The sequence below is a fragment of the Maylandia zebra genome, linkage group LG22, assembly GCF_041146795.1.
Source record: "Maylandia zebra isolate NMK-2024a linkage group LG22, Mzebra_GT3a, whole genome shotgun sequence".
Classification (NCBI taxonomy): Eukaryota; Metazoa; Chordata; class Actinopteri; order Cichliformes; family Cichlidae; genus Maylandia; species Maylandia zebra.
Genome location: NC_135187.1, coordinates 16,038,998 through 16,064,417, shown reverse-complemented (window position 1 = coordinate 16,064,417; position 25,420 = coordinate 16,038,998). Strand labels below are relative to the sequence as shown.

General features: G+C 38.6%; 1 protein-coding gene across 5 annotated transcripts in view; it reads right to left on the bottom strand.

The window, feature by feature from the left end:
- The window catches only part of csmd3b (CUB and Sushi multiple domains 3b), a 424,286-nt gene that overhangs the window by 344,312 nt on the left and 54,554 nt on the right, over positions 1-25,420 (bottom strand). The gene's annotated exons all lie outside the window — the stretch shown is intronic.

Below are 25,420 nucleotides of genomic sequence, written 5' to 3'. Positions count from 1 at the left end.
TGCTATTTTTTTCATATTATCAGGTTATTGAATCGTGTCATCTCTTTTGATCTCAACACAAGAGTTATATAATAAACTGTTTACTGTGACCTTTTATTAGATATATTTTTACAGTCTTCAGATGTTTAAATGATTGACACAAATTGCAGTTATAAGAGTTTTTCAAAACCCAAGTGGGCTAACTCAACTCACACAAGCAGAAATGCTTATTCACATGCAATAGACATAACTTAATCAAAATATGTAATATTTGACATCTTTCAGGCTATAATATTTATTTCAGAAAACTCAAAACAAAAAAATTCCTTTATATAGACAAGATTAGGCTATGATCACAGGATAGCTTTGTCTAGACATTAATGCATTCTTTGAAGTAAAAGCATCCGTGTTCCCATTGCCAATAAGTGCTACCTCAGATTTCTTTAGTAAAATATTAAAGTCTAATACGGCCATGGCGAGACGTGGAATTTCGTTCAACCACTAAAACTTTTAAGTCATACGTTGAAAAGATGAGGGAAGGAAAGAGTAGCTCCCTTTTAATTCTGCAGAGATGCTAAATGTATTATTCAACTGTCATGCATTAAAGTGAGGCAAAAGTAGTGTAGAATCTAGAGTTAATATAAATCCTGTGCATTGTGCCATTTTAATAAAATTGGGAGACAGGGAATAGTGGCTCAACATAATGTTTAATGCATACTTGGAAGTGCTAAAGCATGTCGCCTGGCATTTGAGGGGCACACTTTACTTCTTCCAGGCAGTGTCCATAAGATTCACAGGACACCTCCCAATCTCACCTGTCAGGAGACTTATAACTAGCTGTGTCATTAGTGAGTGTAGTCTTATCTGCAAACACGCTGATTGCAGTCAGCAAAATATGTTCTCAGGGAGGCTGGAGAATATGTTCATTTTTTACCGTATCCAATTTAACTTCTCAGTTAATACCATTCTAGATAATAACTGTTCAGATGCTAGTTAGACTAGCAACTACCAATAATCCTGTGCTTGAAACAATGAACACTACTTTGGAAAAATTAAAGGTATGCTCAATTAAGAGTTGCATACAGTATGGTGTAACAATATGGCTTGGATGTTAGGCAAGTAACTACAAGGATTCAAGTATGTAGATAATTGTTCTTTTAAATATGAATGGACAGACAAAAACCCTTACCATCATTCCATGACAGCAGTTTAATGCATTTAGGCATGTAGACATGGTCGAGAGAAATTGCTGAAAGTCAACTAAGCATCAGAAGGTTGAAGAAAGGTGACCTTTAACATGGCATGGGTGTTGGTGACAGATGGGCTGGTCTGAATATTTCAGAAACTGCTGATCTACAGGAATTTTCCCGCATAGTCATTTCAGAGTGGTCCAAAAATGACAAAATATCCATAGTCTGATGAGTCTCAAGTGCTGTTGCATCAGAGTTTAGTCTAAATAACATGAAATCACGAGTCTCACCTTTTATCCAGACTTCAGGCTGCTGCTGGTGGTTTAGTGGTAGTCTATAAGATATTTTGACACACTTTGACCCCTTAAGTGCCCAAAGCATCATTTAAACACCACAAGCTACCTGCGTACGGTTGCTGACAATGTCCAACCTATTTTTTGAGAACAGTGTACACATCTTCTGATGGCTGCTGCTTTCAGTAGGATAACGCACCATATCATACAATTCAAGTCATCTCCAACTGGTTTCTTGAACAAGCAAGTGAGTTGACTGCAGCCATAGTTAGCAGATTTCAATCCAGTAGAATTGTAGGTTGTCAATATGGATGTGCAGCTGACAAATCTGTAGCAACTGTGTGATGCTATCATGTCAATATTGACAAAGTCTCTGAGGAATGTTTCCAGCACCTTGTTGAATCTGTGCCATGAATAATTAAGGCAGTTCTGTAGACAAAAGAGGTGCTCACTGGCCACTTCATTAGTTACACCCTGTACCAGCATGGTGTAACTAATGAAGAGTCTATGTCATCACCCTCTCTGGTGCCACTGACAGAAAAAATGTCCCATAGCAAGCGTCTTTCCCCCCCCCCATCCTCAGGCAATTTTGTACCCGTTGGCTGACAGAATTGCAAAATGAAGGCAATGCCTATAACAAACCAGTCTAAATGATGTCATTATTCCATAACGTTCATTTGAAGCAAAACTTCAGATGAACATGTTTGTTTTTTTATTTAAGAAAATGCTATTTTTACTGTTCCAAGTTCTTTTGAAGACAGACAGAAGGATTCAAGGAGCTTTATTTGTCATTTGCATCACATGTTAACATGAGGTGGAACGAAATTATGTACACACAGTGCGGAGTGAAAAGAAAGAAAAAATAATGAAGAAACAGAATTTTTTCCTTAAAGTTATAATAAAGTTTTGCAGTGGAACATTACATTACTGTCAGGTACTGTATCTGAATTGTTGGTCCAATGTTTTGTCTTTGTGGGCTCACAATATTTATATTTTATAACTCGAGAGATCACAGCCAAATAAGTTCATCTGTAGGGCTTACAGCTTAGACGTCTTCTAATAAGTGTGGCAAAATTACGACTAGTGCCGTGACAGTGTCTTGGGACATATCATTATCTACTCTCCGCGGACGAATTTCTTTAACCATTTATCTGTGGTCGGCATCATCTCCACATCCTGAACCCACTGTTCAGCTTAAGAAGAAACTCACAAATTCAATTATGCTGTGAAATACTACAGAAATAAGACATCTGACTGACACTTTAACCAACGTGTTGCATCTGAATAAAATAAAATACTGCAAATTAATAAACAATGACAGAAGATTCAACACAACTAATGTGCGCCTTCTACTAATGTAAGTTGCTTTTATCTATTTAAATTAAAAAGCCCTCGTTAACATAACAATGGGAGAATATGGACGTGATTGAGGTGCAAAAATGCTAAAAATAAAAAAAAAATCAACAAACGTCATCAATAATCAAGGACAGTAACATATCTTTGCATACAGAACGCTGGTAGAAGACTGAGGTTAGGAAACTCTTCACTTTGTACTTAACAAAGACAAAGACATTTGATGCCAAACTAACAACAGTGAACATCTGCTGCCATCAAAAAACACTGCAGCAAATGATACAAGAGTGTTTCTGACAGACATGATCCTCTGTAATGTAACTATTGTCCAATTACCTCTTAGATTGTCTTTTGGGAGGCGAAAAGGCATACACATCTACGGCCACAGTGTGTTATATGAAGCTGGCATTGAAGTGAAACTAAGCAGTCAGGAATAAGGAGTCAGTGTTGCTCTACAGGGAGCTTCAGCAGGGTCCATGGATGCTCTAACTGAGATATAAATCCCTACCATACCTAAAATCTGCCTCGATTCCAGGAATATGGAGGAAAATATTTTTTTGTAATCCTCAACCTCTTTCCAGCAGTTGCTTTTTGAGACAGACATTTCCATTATCTTCTAATATTTGGGTCTATTTCTGAGTAATCTTTCTTGGCAATTTAAAAGTGTAATTAGGCCACATTACTGCTTTCCGTAATCTATTTCTTTTTTTTTTTTCCCCACCCTCGGGGTTTATATTTGGTGTTCATGCTCAAACCTGGCAACGATCTGAAAGCCCTAAAAAGAATGTCTGAGGTTTCCAAATTTGTGAAAGTATTTCCAGCAGGATTGCCATGTTGGAAAGAAGCACAATTATGACATTTTGAAGACTTGAAAAAAAATTAAAAAGCGGCTTTCAGTTTGAATGTCATAATAGCTCTCTGAGCACAAATTTAACCCAATTTTATCATTTTCTCTCTCTTTTTTCTGCCTGATTATTTTATCTAAACTAATAAAGCAGGTAGGCTATAAAAATATTCAGTAATAAACATAAAAATACATCAGTTCTTGTCCATTATGGGTTTAACATAGAAATCTTCACTGTGATCTCTGAGGCACAAATTCAGTCCTGCCAATCTTTTTTAAGTACATCCCTACTGTACTCTAACAGCTGACATACTGACCTTATACTTGAAGCCTACATTTCTATAAATCACTTCTTTGGGCTAACAAGATGAGAACTGAGCTCTGGTTCCAGTCAGCAACAGTACTTTTAATTAGAGGGGGCCATCTGTTAAGACTTCATCGGAACCAGTCACATACTGTACATGGGTAAACCAAGTCACTGATTGATCAAAACCAGTCGAGACTTAAAATTGATTGTTTCAGGCAATGATTAATTCACAGGACTGAACCCCATCAACAGCTGGGGCTGTGCTGTCACAGTGATATGGTTAATGAGTAGAGTGCAGTGACACAAAATGAACAATTCAGCGGTGTGGATCAAATTTAGTTACCTCAGGAACCTCTGCTTTGGGAAGCTCATTACGAACTCAGAGAAGTATTCGACAATATTGATCTCTGTTGGGAAATTATGTATTTACTTCAAACCCTCCGGTGTGGAAAAATAGATGCATTCAGGGAGCAATGCTAACCAGTTCAGTTATTTTGAACTCAAGATTCACATCAGTGCTGCCCCAAACACCTGAGGACTGTGGAAAGTTTCGACGTTGCATGCTCGCTTTAAAGTGCTAATCCAAGGATTTGTCAGTGCACTTCAATTAAGATTGATTCACACTGTAGTATCAGGGGGAAGGATACCTTCATTTTTAAGAATGGGAGGTTTAAAAATGATCCTAGATTTCACATACCTATTACGGTCTTTTATTAAACCTATTCTGCCCTGCAAACACAGGCTTTATATTACTATTTGTAGTCACTGATTTCAGTGTGAAATAGCCCCTATCAATTTAATTCAATAATCAATAATTTAAAAAAAAAACATTGTTTTAGACATTTTTAACTGGCTCACTCGTAAGGGGAGCATCATGTTTAAAATGATTGAACAGGTGCTTTTAAGTAAAGGAGTTTTCTACTTTGTGGATGGACTTTTCTCTAACTGTCACTGAACTGATAGTTTTGAGGTTGAAGTATATTAAAGTCTATTCCTCTGCTGAGCCTGAGTCAAACCAAACATTGCTTATATAACACAGAATTGTCTGCATACAAATAAAAATGAAACACAAATGCCAAACCTGTATATAGTGTACATGGAAACATGGAAAGAGCTAAAACAATTAGGTGATACTTGGCTAAGAGAAAATGAATACACCATTTACAGTGCTTAACAAATTTAACAAATGCATCAATGTATTAAAAACAAGAAAACACAAATAGTTTAGAAATCTGTCAATAATAATAATAATAATGGATTGGATTTTATATAGCGCTTTTCAAGGCACCCAAAGCGCTTTACAATACCACTATTCATTCACTCTCGCATTCACACACTGGTGGAGGCAAGCTACGGTTGTAGCCACAGCTGCCCTGGGGCAGACTGACAGAAGCGAGGCTGCCATATCGCGCCATCGGCCCCTCTGGCCAACACCAGTAGGCAAGTAGGGTAAAGTGTCTTGCCCAAGGACACAATGACCAGGACAGAGAGCCCAGGGATCGAACCGGCGACCTTCCAGTTACAGATGCGATTCCCAACCCCCTGAGCCACGGTCACGTCAAAACCTTGTTTGTAACTAAAAATGATATTGCTAAATATTAGGCAGATAATAAATTAAGCTTCATATCTTTATACCCAAATTTGAGCCAACACACTGGATTTCTGTGAGAAATCAGTAATTAATCAACCAGAGCATTCAACCACTGAAACTAATTGTTCTGTTGAGAAAGGCAAGTAAACAACTGTAACAATAACTGGCTTCTTAATGAAAAAAAAATCATGTGCTTCGCAATTCTTGTCTGCTTTTTTGCAAAACAAAATTTAAAAGTTCATGGATTTCAACAATAATGATATTGCAGCATTAAAAACTATAATTCCGGTTAACAAGCTTGGGCATGCTAGTGGATTAACCATAACAGAAACATAAAAAATTACTCTGGTAATTGCTAATTTAGGACAGCTTTAAACCTGTATTGGGTGGTGGTCTAATAAACTCAGGTCTTTTAGAGCAAAGATGCCAGGTATTTGTGTGTTTTATCTCCTCTAATTCCAAAGCTAAAAAGTGATAACAAAAAAAGGGATCCTGCTTGACACTCAATTAATTGAACAAATCAAGCGATTGTGAAGAACAAATTCAGGACCTTGGACAGCAACCATCCCCTAGTTTGCAGTATTACTTCTTTTACTGCCCACTACAAAAAATCCACTAATGCTGTTTTGGCAACTTTTCAGCAACATACAAAAAGAAAACAACTCAACTGGACTTGCATTTAATGATGCGGTTTTACCGTTTGCTCAAGAAAGGAAAAACCACAAAGACAGGAATCTAAAAAAGCTAAGCAAATGAACGCATTAAAGTTTATTCAGGGCACAGTGAGCTCTCTCTATTCTTTTAAACACTGGCTCAGTGTCTTTTCTAAAACAGTTAAGTTTGAGCGTTTGTTACTTTAACTGTCATGATTGTTTAATCTAAATAGAAAGAATGAGCCCACGCTGTGACACACACACACACACACACACACACATAGTGTCTCTCATCACTCTCTCTTCTTCCAAGTTTCCTTGCATACTTTACCTCCCTCCTTACTGTCTGGTAACCTTAGCAACTGGCAGAGAGGTGGGCTGCCAATAGGAGTGCAAAGAAAGCTAAGCGATGCAAACACTTGGGAAACACTTGGGGGGTGGGGGTGGGGGGTGGGGGGGTAAATAAACAGTCAACATGAAACATGAAACTATAAAAGACATCATGCAGGAGTATCAGAGTAAGGTTTGAGAAAGACCGTAGGTCAATAGTCAAGTGTGCAAGGGTCACACAACATCTTATACCTGTTGACATTTAACACAGACTGCACCGAACTCCTGCTGATTGGTCCAATAGGTTCTCATCCAAATGCATCAAATGCTGCCATTTTGTCAGAAACGATTAAGAAAACACAGCCTTGTTTGAAAGGCAAGTTTATTTATATAGCACAATTCAACAACAAGGTGATTCAAAGAGCTTTACAGAGACATTAAAAAACAAAAACAAATAAAAAGGATATATGGAGCATAAAAGCTGAATGCACCTTCTCCGTGTCTGGTTCTGACTCTGGGAACTGATAAAAAAAGGGATCCAGATGACCTGAGGGCTCTGGAAGAGCTACAGAGGCCAAAGAAGAAGGCAGGAGGTTCATGTCCTGTTGAGGATCTTTAATATTTTTTTGTTTGTTTTCTTGTCTTTTTTAATTAGTTTTACTTTCCAATGGTAATTTCACCTCATTTGTAATTAATATGTGACGTGTTTACTTTAATCCAGGCTATATTTAAATAAAAAGTGTGCTTAAGCTATTGAACATTTCCTTGAAGTGCTTGTGTATCTCTAATCAAGTTATGCAAATTTTCCAGTGCAGGTACACTTTCACTCAGCTCTTGGCCCAAATGAAACAATATTCCACTGTTTCTTTATATTCAGGACCCCAGTAAAACATTTATTTTATTCTGTAAATGATGAATGACTTGAAGAAATAGCCTGACTGAAAGCATTGTTAGTCTGGCCAAAGAGTGACAGACATCACAGACACTGGCAAAAAGCCTTTGTAAAACTGTTGAAGCCTTCTCTCACACTCTCTCTCTCTCACACACACACACACACACACATGATTTATAATTTGGTTCTGCCAGTAACGCAATTTTACAAGTACGGGATTCCTTGTAAATTTGACTTTTAAATCCTGTTTGTTATATTAATACACATTGGATTTTCAATTCAATTTCCAAAATTACAATGTTTCCATTTAAGACAAAAACTGACAAAATCCTGGCAGAAAGAAGCTCTAAATATTTAACACCGTACCCGGTAGCTTTTTCAAAGACATTGGGGAGGACAGCGTTCTATAAACTGAAGCAATAATTATTTTTGCTCTTATTAAGCTATAATACCGACGTGGCTCTGTTTGCCAGGAGTCCAAGTTAAACATTTCTCCACCATGCAGTCTTTCCTCTTCTGTACTCACTTCACATGGGTCCTAAGAAGATACAGACAACAAATGAACAGGCAAAAAGTTTCCAGTGTTTTCTCTCATTGGTTTTCTTGTTCTCAGCTTGAATGCACTTTGTATCCATAACAAGTGTATCATTTAGAATTAAACTTTTATAGTTTTTGGGACACCACATCATGAAAATTTCATGGCAGTGCTTTCATGCACAATGAAGCAAATGCAAAGTGATTTCTATCTGCTCTTGGTGTTGTTTGTGGACGGGAGGTTCCAACAATAGCACCATATTCCAAGTTCAGTCAGATTCTTTCTGACATTTCTAACCACTATTTTGAAGGTAGAAGCATGCAAAAACTAGAAAAATGAGAAGTAGTAAGTAACATAAATGATTTAATGGCTTCCACATTGCAGGGATCCACTTTTAAGTAATAATTGCAGGGCAAAGAATATGACATCCACCAGCTGGGGCCCTTTTTTGTGTCGTCTGTGTGCATGTTCTTCCTGTGCCTGCTACAGTCCAAAATACGGGCTTATTAGGTTAACCAGTGACTCTAAATTGGCTGTAGGTGTGAATGTGATGATGAATGGTTGTCGGTTTATGTTAGGCCTGCAATAGACTGCCGACCTGTACAGAGTGCACCCTGTTTCTTTCCCTGTGAGAGCTTGGACAAGCTGAGCTGGAAGGAAATGGATGGATGGAGAATAGGACATTTCAAGAACCATTGGTATTTTTCACAGTGCAAGTCGAAGACATTTATTTGAAAAATGATTACCCTAAGTCTACAACTCATGGTAAGATTAGAACTTTTTAAGCTATCAGAAGTGCGAGGCATAAAAACCAGGGAATTGTGCGTGTTTGAGGAGGAAGGGGCATAATTTCTTTGATAATATTTCATAAACAAAGAAAAAACCAAAATATATGCAATCCTGATTTTTGTCATCCCTCCAAACTAAAAGTCTGCTAGCTAATTGCGTCCCTCACATCTTAATCTCCATCAGTTCCATATTTAACTGCAGAAATCTTTTTCTGGGCATAACTTTTGCGCACTTGGTTGAGTTTCTTTTCTTTTGTGATCGTCATCTATGTCTGTCGGTGCCTTTGCATATGTTTGATTCAGATTGTGAGTCTTCTGTGTGTGCGTGCGTGTGTGTGTCTATCCCCCTTTATGTGTGTGAGTTCAGTAAAAGAAGGTTGCCGCTGATATTGGTAACGTGGCACTTTGCCAATCTCATTAGCTTAGCATGCAGTGGGCAGCCTGCCCGGATAGACACTGTGTGTGTGTGTGTGTGTGTGTGTGTGTGTGTGTGTGTGTGTGTGTGCACGCGTGTGCACTTGCGTGTTTGTGTGTGTCTGTGTCTGGAAGCATCGGGGCCAGTAAATGCCACCACTCTGGCTGATGGTTCAAATAATGGTATTAGAGAAAGAGAGAAAGTGAGAGCAAGAAAACAGTGTGTAAGACAGCGCATATGCATGTGTGTGTGAGAGAGAGAGATATAGTGGATAAAAAAGTATAGACACTTTGTTGACAGAAGCATAAAGAAAGAAGGTTTTTTTCTTAAAGGGGCAACATCTGAGCAATATGTATGCAGGGATTAATTTCCTCTTTGACCCTCAGTGAGAGTGTGCGCTTTTTTCTGAGCACTGATGTGCAATACAAAAAGCTTATAGGTAATTACCATATTGTAAAGCTTGTAGTTGATGTGACTGATAAACCAAAGTGCCTGACATTACAACCCCTGTGTGTACCTGAGGATCCATGTGTTTGTGGATGGTATGGCATCTATAAAGTCGAGAAAAAGAGAGAGGAAGAGGATAAAAAGTGAGTGTGTGATTTTTGGTTTGACATTAGCTGTTTATATGACTCAGAGAAGGATGGATGAATGTGTGTGTGTGTGTACGTCATACAAGCCGGGCTGAAGCATTAAAAACACTGCTTGTGACTGTACTGGATGGCTAATGGTCTATGGGTCAAACAGGCTTTTTTGACACTTGCTGTGTTCTGTTTTTTATGTCTCTGTTGGCTTGACTATAAAAGCTTGGACAGAAAACTGCTATTTGAACCATTTTTACTCATCTTGAGAAGTGGAGGGTTGGATCATTTTCAGAGTCACTACAGTTGATGTTCACAAAGCCAGGGGCATTTTAATTAACCTAAAAATGGCAGAGAATGGGAGATGTGACATCAAAAGAGAGTAAAGGTTAGGAAATCTGCCTGCTGATGTGCACATGGAATATTTCAATGAACAGGCCCAGGATTTCTGGCTTTCATGAAAAGTTAACTCCTCCCTCTGTTTTAGTCATCTCTTCATTCTTTCATCTCTCCATTCAAGAGTTTAACATTGCAGTCTCTACACGCATCCATCATTCTACCCTTCATTTTATTTAATAATTGATCCATCCATTCATGCATCCAGGAGACAGATGCTGAACACTTTCTATGCTCGCTTCGAGGCTGCAGCTAAGGTCTCCAACAATGCTAGTGTTAGCGGCGCTAACGGCTGCAGACAGGAAGATACTGCCAGCACCGGAAACGTGCTCGTCATCTCCGAGCATGAAGTAAGGAGAGCCTTCAAGAGAGTGAACACCAGGAAAGCAGCAGGACCAGACGGCATCCCAGGTCGTATCCTAAGAGACTGCGCATACCAGCTAGCTCCTGTGTTCACTGAGATATAAAACATCTCTTTATCTCAGTCGGTGATCCCCACATGCTTCAAAGAGTCCATCATTGTTCCTGTCCCGAAGAAACCCCACCCTGCTTCTCTCAATGACTATCGCCCTGTAGCCCTCACCTCAGTAGTGATGAAGTGCTTTGAACGCCTGGTCAGAGACTTCATCATTTCTTCACTACCAGACACACTGGACCCACTACAGTTCGCTTACCGTCCAAATCGTTCCACAGACGATGCCATCTCTCATCTCCTCCACACATCACTCACTCACTTGGACACTAGAAGGGGGAATTATGTTAAAATGCTCTTCATAGACTACAGCTCTGCATTTAACACCATAATTCCCTCCACACTCACCACCAAGCTGGAGCATCTGGGACTCAGCTCATCTATGTGTCAGTGGATCTCCAACTTCCTAACTGGCAGACCACAGGCAGTAAGGATGGGCGGACATGTCTCAGCCTCCACCACTCTCAGCACTGGAGCCCCCCAGGGGTGTGTTCTGAGCCCCCTGCTGTACTCTTTGTACACATATGACTGTGTGGCCACTACCAGCTCCACCACCATCATCAAGTTTGCTGACTACACCGTCGTGGTGGGCCTGATCTCTGATAACAACGAGACGGCCTACCTGAAGGAGATTAGGAATCTGGAGAACTGGTGCCAGAGGAACAACCTCCTTCTAAACGTCAGTAAGACAAAGGAGCTGATAGTGGACTTCAGCACTAAGCAGGAGAGGAACTACCAGACCCCCGTCATCAACGAGTGCCCAGTGGAGAGAGTGGACAGCTTCAAATACCTCGGAGTTCACATCACGCAGGACCTGTCATGGTCCTGTCACATCAACACCGTGGTGAAAAAGGCCCGACAGCGTCTCTACCACCTCAGACGCTTGAGAGACTTCCAACTGCCCTCCAAGGTGCTCAGGAACTTTTACTCGTGCACCATAGAGAGCATCCTGGCGGGAAACATCTTAACCTGGTTCGGGAACAGCACCATGCAGGACAGACGAGCTCTACAGAGGGTTGTGCGGTCAGCTGAGCGCACCATCCGCTCCGAGCTCCCTGACCTGCACTCAATCTACAGCAGGCGGTGCTGGACCAAGGCCAGGAAGATCGTGAAGGACCTCAGCCATCCCAACAACAGACTGTTCTCTCTGTTGAGGTCAGGAAAGCGATTCCGCTCCCTGAAGACCAACACAGAGAGACTGAGGAGGAGCTTCTTCCCGCAGGCGATACGGTCTCTCAATCACACCACCACACAGTACTGACCCACACATATGGTTCTTACACACACACTGGACTTTCTGGACTTTGGTTTTGCACAACACTGGTCACTATATTCTTCATTTCCGGTTAATACTTGTACAGCTGCTGTTATTGTGTATATATTTATTTATATTTAGATTTCTTCATACATTCTTATATAGTTCTATATTGTGTATTGTGTATTTTGTTGTACAGTTATTTTATTTTCAACTTTAATTTATATATTTATCTTTATCTTATTCTTCCCAGTTAAATTTACCCTTCATTCTAATTTGTGTTGTACAGTTATTTCATTTTTAACCTTAATTTATATTTTATTCCTTCCTAGTTAAATTTACCCTTTTTAATTTTTCATATTTATTTCCTATCTTATTCATAGCCTTTTCCTTTTTTGTTCTCTTTAGGTCACGAGCAGTTGTCCAAGCATTTCACTACATATCGTACTGTGTATGACTGTGTACGTGACAAATAAATTTGAATTTGAATTTCATTCAAATCATTTGAAACCAAGGAGGACTTGGACAGAGGCCGAGCAAAGTGCAATGAAGGTAATGGCATGTGGGAGGGGATGATGGGATAATTGATTGTTTCGTTAACCAATTAATGTAATTAACTTCATTAAGTCACAAACTACACCTGTGTGGAAAACACCTGCCTGGAGTACATCCAGCATCCTGCCCCAGACACACTGCCTGTACAGGAAAAGCTGCTGAAACAGCATTTTAAATATAATATCTTAGTGGAGTAAAATTCAGTACTTAGGTAATTATATTAGTCAATCATAACAGGTAACAGGATACCAGGTGGATGGAAACTGTCTGAATGCATACAACCCAGTCATTTCAAAATTGTTTGCTATGGGAAAGACAACATTAGGAAATTAGAATTAGGAAACAAAATAGGATTAATATTATAAAAAATAATATTAAAAACACACACACACACATCCACAAATGAGCAGCTGTTGACTGGTTGTAATTTTCAGTTGTTCATTTAATGCCTAAATGCCCCTCTGAAGCCACTACAGTCGAAGCAATTAAATGCAGCATTTACACAAAGTAAAACTCCCCATTAAAAGGAATCCTAATGAAATTCTTTCAAATAGCGCTCGTGCTAGAATATCTGTTACTAAGGCCTTCACTTAGAGACATGTTTATAAAACAGCTAAACACTTTTTTTAAAATCAATTCCAATATTAATTATATAATTCCATAATAACAAATTCCTGCATCACAGTGAAACTAATACTAATGAATTACACCACACTGGTTTTTGCACCTCCTGACACTAAACATGCTGAACAAAACATTTTTAAGAGAATAAAGTTAATGAAGACAACTGTTTTGAAATAAGCTCTTAGGCCACCATAAATATGGTAACACTTTGGTGCCTGCTTAACAATGTACACAAGGAGGGTTGGTTATAAAGGATGAGTGCATGCATATTACATCAACTGCACAGGTACAACATTAAACAGAACAACAAAAAAAGGTAAGATAAGCTAATTTTGTAGAAAATGTTTGTTTAACTAGGTTACAGAAATAATTAGATTAGTATAAATATTCAGTCAGTCCTGTGTTATTGGTGACAGAACCACTACCTAGCAGAGGTCACACTGGCCTGTGTAAAATTTCTATTCCAATTAATTCTGTTAGTTTGTGGTTCTCTTCCACAGCATGCCTTTAACCTGTCTTCCTTCTCTCACCCCAACCGGTCGCAGCAGATGGCCCCGCCCCTCCCTGAGCCTGGCTCTGCTGGAGGTTTCTTCCTGTTAAAAGGGAGTTTTTCCTTCCCACTGTCGCCAAAGTGCTTGTTCATAGGGGGTCATATGATTGTTGGGTTTTTCTCTACATGTGTTATTGTAGGGTGTCCCTTACAATATAAAGCGCCTTGAGGAGACTGTTGTTGTGATTTGGCGCTGGATAAATAAAATTGAATTGAGTTGAATTAAGAGTAACACTTTGGTCCAAAAGTCTTTGGATGATGACACAAATTTTATACTTTAGCCTACACCACCAAAATCATACAATTTGGCTGGTGCCCAGGGGGCACTCTGCAATTTCCTTGTTAGCAGCACATGTTTTTGGAACGCAACAAACATCTGAGCAGATCCGGTTTTAAACAATCAGTTGTAACAGGCTCATATTGCCCTTTATTCTATCATTGCAGCATTTTTTATATTGCACACGTTACATCATAACCAGTTTTTGAGTTCACATCTTGACCTTTTGGTTGGTAGATGACCGATTCTATTTCCTGAGCCACAGACACCCTAAATTATGCTTATTTAAATACACAGTAATACACTATAATTATTTTCTGTAGCTAAGGATTCACATGACCAGCTTAAGAAGCTAAACATACTGCACTGGATAATTTAACTGTTGCTGGCACATATACACACCAATTGTGCTGGTGTTGATTTATAAAAATTAAAAAGTCTTTCCCTCCTATTCTGTGTAGACATCATGTTGTCAAAGAAGCTGCAGCCTATGCCCACAAATGCATGAACTTGCACACAGAAATGCACTCTTCCTTAGCCCCAAATACAGACACACATGAACATCGCCTGCAGCAGCGCAGGGTGCCAGACATGAAAACAGCTTCAATTGACTGGAAGGAAGCTTTGACTCTGGAGGGCTGAGAGAGAAGACGAAAGAGAAGGCAAGAGAGAGAGGCCACGAAAAAGACATTTTACATGGGCACACATGCGCACACAGCCAGGCATGCCGAAACACTTAACACCCAGACACAAACACCAATGCTGCACTTTGAATCTTGTGCCCATTACAGATAGCTGCTGAGATAGCAAAGGGGGAGTCTGCTATGATGAGACTACCAAAGAGACAGCAAGAGACAGACTAAAAGCAGTGACAGTAAGAGATAAAGACTCTACTTCTACCTCTATCTTAAAAGTCAATATGTATTCTAAGGGCAAAATCAAAATCGCAGCTGTTAACTTTTCCTTGGACCCAGGTATCACTTTATTCTCTGACCTCAATTTCACAGTTTCTTTTAAAGTGAAACTTATAAGGCTCAACACGCGTGCCCTTACACAGCAAATCCCTGCTTCGTTTTAATATGGCTAAACATATTCAGACCTGGGGGTTGCCCAGTAGAACCACCAGTTTTCCACACTTGTAATTGGTGTGCATTGCAATCTTTCACTGAAGCGTTTGGTGGTAAAGTGTTTTGCTTACGGGCAAATTGAAGGTAGTTGTTTGGTGGGGCTGGGAGGGGGAAGTGTCTTACCGGCACTTTTCACATACCAATTTTACCACCTTCCTTGAGATTTGACACATATTTCCTCACTGTCTGTTGAACCCACTCACCACTCCCACACACATACACACCCTGTGATATCGGACCATGGTTTACATGTATTGTATCATTCGAATGCTTAGGATTATACACTGCAGCCCTTAGACCGATTATATTACATTTTTCTTTATTCTCAAATTTAATTTGCTTGATTATTGTTACAAATATGAAGTGTTGTTAATAATTAAACTGAAAGTAGTCTTAAATGGCCCTTAATGACCATTTCACTGCAAGATTATAACATTAACGTGTAAAAACATCTATAAGATGCATACATCCAACTTAAGGTTTCTCCATCTACACATTAATTTATCAGAATACACAATTAACACAATGCTGATAGGAGGTGATTACATGCTCGTGTACTATGCAATATGTAAAAGATGTGATACTCGAAAAAAGGGAGAGAGAGAGTGCGTGCCTTTTCTTCTGCAGATTGCGTGCAATGACTGACTTATGTTCTTGCTGAAACAATCATCAACAATCTCATATGATCTGCCCTAAAGGCATGCACGAGTATGTTTGTGTGGGGGTGTATGCACTGTATAAATCCCACTATTGTGGTTGTATGTGGGGGCATGTCAAATATGTTTTAAAAAATGGGATTAAAATGGTAAGATAATCTTTATTTGATGCTGGACACACACACATATACACACACACACCCACACACACACACACACCCACCCACACACACACACCCACACACACACACACACAAACAGTTGGTCTGTATCCTTAAAGCTCAGGTCCAAACTCAGCCTGGGACCTTGAGGGTCCTGCACAGTATCTTTCCTAGTACTGCTCCTCCTCCAGGATGTCATTCTTGGGATCTACTGGAGCCACTTGCCTGGTTTGGGGGTTACTCCCCGAGTACTCTGAGATAGATGTTTTTTGTCATATATCACTTCCTGGGATTTCACAGAAAAAAATGGCGATATGCCAGGAAAAAAAATATGTACACATGCAAATATTTACACATAAGAGAAAACACACATAATGTCCTATACCCTGCAGGACCATCCCCAACAAGTCAAAACAATGTGCCAGAGCTGACAGCTCATATTAGACCACAAGGCCTTAAAAAGACCAAGTGTGTGTGCATGTATGTGTGTTTGTGTGTGTGTGTGAGTGTGTTTACTGTGACTCACTCTTACAGATAAATGTCAAGGGTTAGTATAAAGTCAATGTCTTAAGAGTTGCCCAAAGCTTGCAGCTCTATTCAGCAATGATTTTAGATCCTAAGTCACAAAAAAAAGAAAGTAGATAAGTGAACAGTACAATACTGTTAGATTATTCTTATTAGTGGTTTATTAGTGATTTAGATTCCATTATTGATTCTCTTATCGATTTGGGTTCACATTTGCTCTGTTTTGAGACTAACCTCCGTTGCTAAGCAGCAATAAAGAAATTCCCTTCATGCAAATTAGTTGCATGCTGTGGGTCAAATGTTTGTGGATGTTTATTTAAGTATTTCCCTTCGTATTTTGTGATCAGTGTTTACCCAAAAAAGTCATTATTACATGTATTACACAGAACACTTTTCTTAAACATAATGCAGTATGTTACTTTATTCCTCCAAAGATAAAGTAACTCCTTATTAGAGCTGGGTGATAGAACGATAACGATATGTATTGCGAAATAACTTTTTCTCGATAGAAAAACTAAACTATTGCGATAGGCCTCACCGCTCTTGTCCTCTTAAAAAAAAAAAAAGAACAGCCAATCCAAATTAAGTAGCGCAGAGTCGAACCAATCACAGCCGCAGCGTCACGTCACGTGACTTGTTACGTACAGCACAAGTGCCAAGCTGCACATTTGTATTTGTTTGGGAAGCAGCCAGCCACCGTGCCGCTCGGGTAATGGGGGAAATGAGTGTGGTGATGGTTCCAACGCCGGAGAGATTGTTCCATAGTGTGAAGGTATTTCGGCTATTTCAAGTCTGACAAAAAACAGAGTAGCGCGCACTGTAAATTGTGCCAAAAGCAAGTCTGGAAATACAATAAACTGGTGCATGCTCAATCTCTGACTGGAAGCGCTAATTCGTCATTCGGCTTTTGTCAGACTAAAGTACCTGTTAAAACTGTTTGAAAAGCTAAGCTGTACAACAAGGAGAGATTGAGAATTTCCTTTTAGTTCTCAGTTTATTTGATATTGACAAAAGTTAGTCAGTTTTGTCTGTTCTTCTGTAAAACAAACTAAGATTTATTTTTAGAATTAATATTTTGTTTCTAAGTGGAATTGACAATTTAGTAGCCTGTTTTGTTTGTTCTATTTTGAAACTTAAACGCTTTAGCGGCTGCCTTTTGTGTAGTTTGCAATATTTGCCTTTATTTATCTGAAAAAGTCTTGGCTAGCTTAGCATGAGCATACTGTCTGTGCAGATGCTTGCAAAGAACCAAAGTTGTGTTAGCAGAATAATGCAGTTGTTTCTTTCCTGGATGCAGTTTTCCACTTTACCATTAATCCCACTCTTTTGTGCAATAAAAATAAATATCCATATCCAAGCTTTAGACTGCTGATTGTAGTGCGAGTACAAGAACCGATAAGTGGGCTCAACAGGCAGGCAGACTTACAATTCCAAGGAAATGAACAACCAGTTCACAGTTTTCTACAAGAACCAGTTATCGATTCCCATCCCTAGCCTAGCAGCAGTAGTAATAATATTTGACTGTTTTAAAAAAGTTTGAATTTGCATTACTTATTCAGTAAAAGGACTAGATGTTATAGTCCATGATACTGCATTGCTTTAAATGGAGAGAATCTTGAAGGATGGCTGTTATGAGGAAAGGCAGCCCAGAAACTTTACCAGCAGCACACATCGTTGTGTGCCTCAGCTTTCGTTCTTTTACCCAAGATAATCTACCATTTTTTTGGGGATTAGACATCTGATCTGGATTATCATATTAAGATTTGGGACACATCGGCACTAGTGGATCTTGGATTCATCGGGTGTTTCGGCCATTATCACTAGACACCCTCATCCTAGGAGGCCCTGCCAGGGTTGATCAGGCCCCGGAGTGTGTCACTGGTTTATGTTAATTTTTTATTTCTCTTCTTCTTCTTCTTCTTCTTCTTCTTCTTTTATTTCTCTTCTTCCATTCAGGTGGATGATTGTGTATAGTGTAAAGCGCTTTGGGGTCCTTAGGACCAAGTAAAGTGCTATACAAATAGAATAGAATAGAATAGAATAGAATAGAATTCAACTTTATTGTCATTGCACATGCACAGGTACAGGGCAGACCATTTACCATTTTTACCATTCAAAGTCATAATTGAGAAAAATTGCATGGTTTTGCAAATATCCAGGCACTTTTTTCTTAATGGGAACGAAATTCATCAGCTACATCATTGTGATACAAAGCCCTGCCATTTGCACTCTTCCTAGAAAATGTTTTCATTGGAACTTCTGTACAAAGTCTGTCTAATTATGTTCAATTCATATATAAGCAACAAAATTACAAGAAAAAAGACTGCAAATGCTCACTGTCAACCTCATTCAATATAAGGTCAGTTCATGAACCACCGCTGGAAATAGGGTCACTTATAATAATTATTGTACTTCCCGCTCTGCTCATCATCCATTATTATTTACTGTATAATCATAATTATCGGTAAAAAAAGAATCAAAGAAAACTGGAGAAACCAGAAATTTACTGTATACCAATAGACACAAATATTATTTGTTTGTTAATCTTGAGTTTTTCTTTCCAAAAATAAATTAAGTGACCAAAGGACATTTGCTTTTTATGTAGTTTTGATTTTTGTGAAAGCAGGAAGGGTCTTTAAAGTTTTAAATAAAGCTCAGCCAGGCAAAGGGATAACAAAGAGCAATTTAGTCTTTCTTTATCTAACCCTAATTCACAGAGTACTTAAAAAATGTCAATTAAAAATAATTGTGAAAGCAATTTCCACCATTTTCTTTAACACATTTATCATAAATATGTTGGAGAATACCTATTTTTTGTTTGTTGAATTGGTAAATATTACAGTGCCATAGGTGGTAGCCTTTAAATAAATATGTCTTGGATTTAGCCAACAAGGTTACAAACTAATTTCACGGTTTCATTGTGATTTAGTATTCTTCCTTAGTGACTGAATCTTACACAAGTTCACTCACATCTTTGTTTTCTTCTTTACTTTCATCAGATGTTTTATTTGTTTTCTATAGGGCTTTGATTACCACTGTGTATCAAAGATCCACAAGGACAAAGAAAGAAACACTTACATTCTTTGATGTCACTCAGAGAGAAAAAAAACAAAAAACCTGCTGAATATATTGATCAAACAGCCTCGAGTTGTGATTAATCTTCAACTTTGTTGATGTAAAAATTAGCTAATAGAAAAATAGTACCCCCTAACTCTTATTCTGTGTTTTAACTTGCATTGTAGGTGAGGTCCTACTGTGGAACACGTTTTTTTTTTATCTATGTATGTGATGTTTGATGTTTGTTGTGGTTGTTTTTGGAATTTTCTACTTTGCCCTCAATTTTTAGCAAATCAATTAATTACACTTTTTTATTTATTTATGTTTTTTTACAAAACCTAACTTCCCTGCGTTGCACTTAATTACTGAAATGCAGGCAAAACTTTCACCAAGTTACAAATAGCTGGTAAAAGAAATAAAAGCCATTTTCTTGAAATGGCACATGATGTGGAAAGCTATGTTTTGTAGCAATGGAGCAGTCCATTCGCTTCTGTTTATCAGGTGGTAGCAGGAATAATAAGCATATAACTCAAGAGACTATGAAAAGCCCATCAAGTCAGATCACTGTATGCCATGTTCTCAGAATGCAGTAGATAGTACCTTCCAAAAATGGTCTAAGAAAAAAACCAGTGAACCATCAATAGGGTCACTGGTGCCAGAAGCTCACTGATGCATGTATAATGGACTATGTGGTCCACCTGCACAGAAGAACTACTGTGGCATAAACTGCTCAAAAAATAACACTGGCTATGACAGAAAGATGTCAGAACTCATGTGCATCCCAGCTTGCTGCTTATGGACCAGATAGAGTACATAACCTTTATCCACAACCAATTCACAGCGCAGCGGAAGAAGGTGGTTTGGTGTGACGAATTATGTTTTCTGTAATGCGATGTGGACAACCCGATATGTGTGCCTCATTTAACTGGGGAAGAGATGGCAGCTGGATAGACTGGTCAGCCAGCAGAGGCAATGCTCAGGGGGAATATTCTGCTGGGTAACCTCAGTTCTTGGCACGTGGAGGAGATTTTGATACATAGCTGAATATTGTTGCAGTTTGATGCAATGGTATTTGTTAGGGCTAGTCGGTAAGTTCAGCAGGGTAATGCACACTATTATGCTGCGTACTAAGTTGGCTGGTCGCTTTATTAACTGTTTTGATCATCTTTTATAGCAATCAGTCACAAATCAATGCAGTTCAATTCAATATAATTTAGTCTACAAATTAGAGCCTAATCCAAAGCTGCAGATGTGAAAATTATTAACTAGCAAATATGATTTTTATTGCTGTGTCATTTTCCAACTACATTTGAGTCCATGGGAACATATTATATTATATACCTGTAATAAATTTTCCCATATTCTTATTATTATTTTTTTTTATAAAAATGTCCCATGTGATAAACTGACATTTCAAAGCCTAGCCAGTTAGTCAGTTACTGGGCTTTCGTGAAATGTAGTCAAAATTTCTATCTGATATCTCCATTGAGGCAATCCTTTAAGACCTTGTGACATTTTCTCAGCTAATTTGGCATTTAAAGACTGTCAGCATTTTCTGAAAATACTCTTCTCTTTAAATCAGTATTACTGCAAACTCTCTCAAATTTGCTCCATTTCTTATTTCTGTAATTCCATTTTCTAAACTTTTTTCATTTTCAGTAGCTCTCAGCTCTGCTTGTTTTTCTCTGCTCTCCTCCTTCCTCCCCCTTTCTTTCACCTAGTTCCCCTCTTTCTTTCTATGAATAGTAATGTTGCCTTCTACGGTTTTTAAGTTGTATTAAAAACTTAATTAGGAAGGGAGTGAGGACGATAGGCGAGGAATGTCGGCCCCTATAGCTTTACCAAGGGTATTAAAAGCTCAGTGCTCAGCCACATGCTGATCCTAAAGAGATATGCCTTAAAAGGCTGTGTACACACTTTAGGGCACGCAGACAAATGGCTGACTTGCACACAGACACATTCTAGTGCGTACTCTCATGCACAACGAGAATATATTGATCAAGGACATTGTTATCTGATGGCCAATGCTAACGGTGCTCCCCAAAGTCATCAAGAAAGTTGGGGCTGAGAAAGATGGAAACGAACAACAAACGGATAGAAGAGAGCACAGACAGGATCAAAGAAAGGTGCTCAATTATGTTAGATACACAGCAAAATAGAAAAAAATGGAGTGGAAGCTACGTGCCTGATTTTTCGGTGTGAACGAGAGGAGCAAGTAAGGCAAGCAGAAAATAAAGACCATTATTCAAGGCAGGTTGACATCTCAAGGGTTTGTCTGCTGTCAATCAAGACTTTACAACGTGGCTGATTGTGAAGGACTTAAAAATTCCAAATCACTTTGAGATTGACAACTAAGACATTGCGGGAATTGCCCTGCAAGAAGCTTTGAAGGGTACGGAAATGTTTTCACTGAAAGTTACACATGCCCACTCCTGGGAAATGCTAAATACAAAAGATAGTATTTTTCAGTTGGCTGTTGAGGACTTAGCTTGGGAAAGTTTCCTTTTACATAGAAACCATTATGAACAAGTTTCACTTTGGCAATAAAACTGAACGTCCAGATGATGAAGCTCTTTCTTTAACCTCAAATCTACTGCCACTAATGTGGTTCATTGTCCTTGGAAAGGCCTGATTACTCATTGCTAGCGGCTCTGGCAGATGTGTTGTGCAACCAGTTAACTGGCTATGTTGCTCAAAAATGAAATCTCAAACAAAATCAAATCTAGTCACTCCTGGATCTACCCACAAAACCTGTTCACATCAAATTGTCCTTATGACTTAAAACCCTCATTAACTTGCAAGTGATGCGTTGAAGTTCTTAGTAAAACATATTTCCTATATTTTGTACATTCAAAAGTTAGAGTAGTAGTCTTGTTTTTATTCTTATGGTGGTTTTGGACCCTGGCAAGTATTGGAAACTATGCCTGACCATTCAGCTTCCACTCTCATATGTCTACAAGCTAGCTTTTGGTTGTTGCCTGTTTTGCTAAATGAGGGCTAAGGGCTTAAGAGTTTTTTTTTTAAAAAGAGCTGCTTCCTGCTACTTAAATACCAAAGCGATCCTAAGGTGAACGCTAAATGATGCTGAAATGCTTTGCAGGGCTGAGGGGAGCTCCTTTGAAGTCATGGAGATCTGTTCCCTTTAAGATGCTGTTTGAATATTAGAAGACTTCACTGGAGGCTCAGGCTCATTGCCTAGATCACGGATATAGTGGAAAACTTCAAATTTTATGTCAAGTTCCCTCAACGTCTGGTTAAATTGTGCATGTAAACTGCAGGGTTAAATTTGAGTTTAACACAGCATTGAGACTACCAAAATCTGGCAGACGTGTCAACTTGGCTAGTAAATGCCTAAAAGTTGCCAAAGCATTTTGGCAATCAGTCACTACGCTCACAATGCAGTGCCTAAAATTGATTTTAAATTTGTTAAATATTTTCAGCCTAAGACTACCATCCTCCAAACAAGGCGTTCCAATTACTACAAACATGCAAGCATGTTTAACACTAATTTAAAATAAATTAGAAGCTTTCATGAAATTATACAAAAAATATACAAGTTTCTTTCTGAATTAATTGAAGGAGCTTTCACTGCATCAGCAGGAAGATCTTTAAATGACTTTACAACATAAAGTATCAACTTTTTATCTAATTAGAGAAACCAAAGCATACGATTCCATTAGGGATGGCAGCTCTGACTCCAATCACACATATTCAGTGAATAAGCTAACAGTACCCAGTTCTGTCACCTCTATATGTAGCGAAGTAGGTAATTACTATTTCTTTCTTACTATGCTGAGGCAATTTTGTGGCTTGCATCATCTGCAGATTTTCTGTTTGGGAATGAAAATAGTGTCTGTGAAAGGAGGTTATAATGGCTTACACATTATTTTCTGTGTATAAAGTTTTTATCAGGCTGCATATTTTTATTCTCACGTCATTATGGCACGAAACTGAGAGAAGTAAATTAATCTTCCCACAAAACAAAATGAATTGTAGACCCTAATGCTGGGAACATATATCTATTAGCTAGTTACTCTGATAGTTGTTATGTGGGCCAGTTTCTTAGCATCTACCTGCCTCTGCTTCAATCTCCCGCCTTCTTTCTATCTCTCAATTCAATATTAATTCAATTTAATCTTCTATTTAATTCAGGAACTCTCTCTGGAGTCTCCTTTTTCTTTGATCGTCTCCTTGCTTTTCCCTCCCACTCTTCTTCACTGCCCCGTCCCCCCTTCAATCCATCCTTTTCAGGTTTCTATTCTCTTTTCAATCTCATATTGCCTTCAATTGCTCTACCTCTCCCCTGCATTTCCAGGAGAGACAGGGAGCGAAGTAAAGCGAAGTGTAAGGAAAGGGGAGAAAGTAGTGAGGAATAGAAAAGCTTTATGAAGTAAGAGATGAAAGAACAAAAGAAGATGAATGCAAAAAGGACCGACTAAGCAGAATACGTTTAAAATGATAGAAGAGAGTGTATTTGAGGATAAACAGATGTGATGAGGACTGAGAGAAGGGGGAAATGATGGGGAGGAGAGAAAAGGGACTGAGAGCCTTGAGAGGCACAGAGGGGAGGGAGAAACAAGAAGATGATAAGATAGGAAAGAGGGGGAGGAAGAGACAGCAGCTTTACCGGATTGCTGATATTTCTCTGGGTTACATCATTTACAATGCCCCCCTGTCAGCCCAGTGGCGAATGTGCATTAACCCCTTGCCAAGGGAAAACCAATTAATCTCAGTGGCCCCTGCTTTCCACCATCCAATGAAATACCTGAGTACAAATATTTAGTGAATTACTTTATTTGGTAACCATAGTCACCAACACTGTTTATCTTATCTTACATACTTATCTTAATTATGAAAATTTATAAAAATGACAGATGGCGGATTGTTCTTTTACAAATAAATACCCTTGCATAAATATCACATGCTAACACATGCACACTCACAACCACATGCTAACATGCCTTTAGCATGGAAGCTCTTCACTGGGAATGAAGACACAAAGCACATCAAAGTAAACACTGGGGGACCATCATGAAAATGTTTGTAACTAATCAGACACTTCCCCCATCACCCAATTTAATGAGTTGAACTTTTAAAAGGAGTCAACAAAGGTAAAGCTGCTAAAGCTATGCATAGTTCAGAGCCAGCCACAAGTTAGTGGCCTCCGTACAAAACAAAAGAACCAAAGGAGTTAGGAGGAAAATTATGGATGAATAAATGTGGATCACTTGTCATGTCATGAATTTACATTGTGAATTCATAAACACATTGGGAAATTATTAAGTAACTGACATTTGATTTGTTATATAAATCTGTTGTATCTGCTTTTTGGTTGGTAATTTAAATGCAGCTCATGTTAGTTTGATTATCTGTAGCTCTTGCTAGCAGCAGAGCACTTTATTTTCAGTTGTTTAGAGACTTTCATTAAGAGAACATTTATTAAGAGAGCTTTAAAGCTTAATTATTTATTCTATTTATGATATTTTGTATTAAAAAATGTTGATTTGTGTTTTGTTTGTGCTAGAACATTTACAGAAAAGAATTGGTATTGGCAGGCCACAGCCAAGAAAGCTGCAATTCTTACATCTGTGCTTTAAAGCCAGTGTAGTGATAACCATTTTTATGCTATATGTTCAGTCACGTAATCTTTGGTATATTCCTTCTTTCTCTTCCAATTCTACTTTTTCACCCTCCATGAATACAAATCTTATCTATTAGCATCGCTAGTGCCTTTTTTCAGCATGGATGCTTGGTGGTTACCTTAGTAACTGTCAGATATACATTTAGCCATTTTCAGTATAGCTATCTGTGAAAGCATAAAAGCAAGCCATAACACTGTGCTGTGATATACCAGGATGTATATAGAGCTTTACTGAGAGCACTTTAGACTACAAGCCATATTTAACCATGTATTCACACAGTGCTTTATTTTACACACTTCTCTTATTCATAACCAATTTGGAATAACCAATTAATATAACATGCATCCAGAGTTCCCAAAGGAAAATCACACC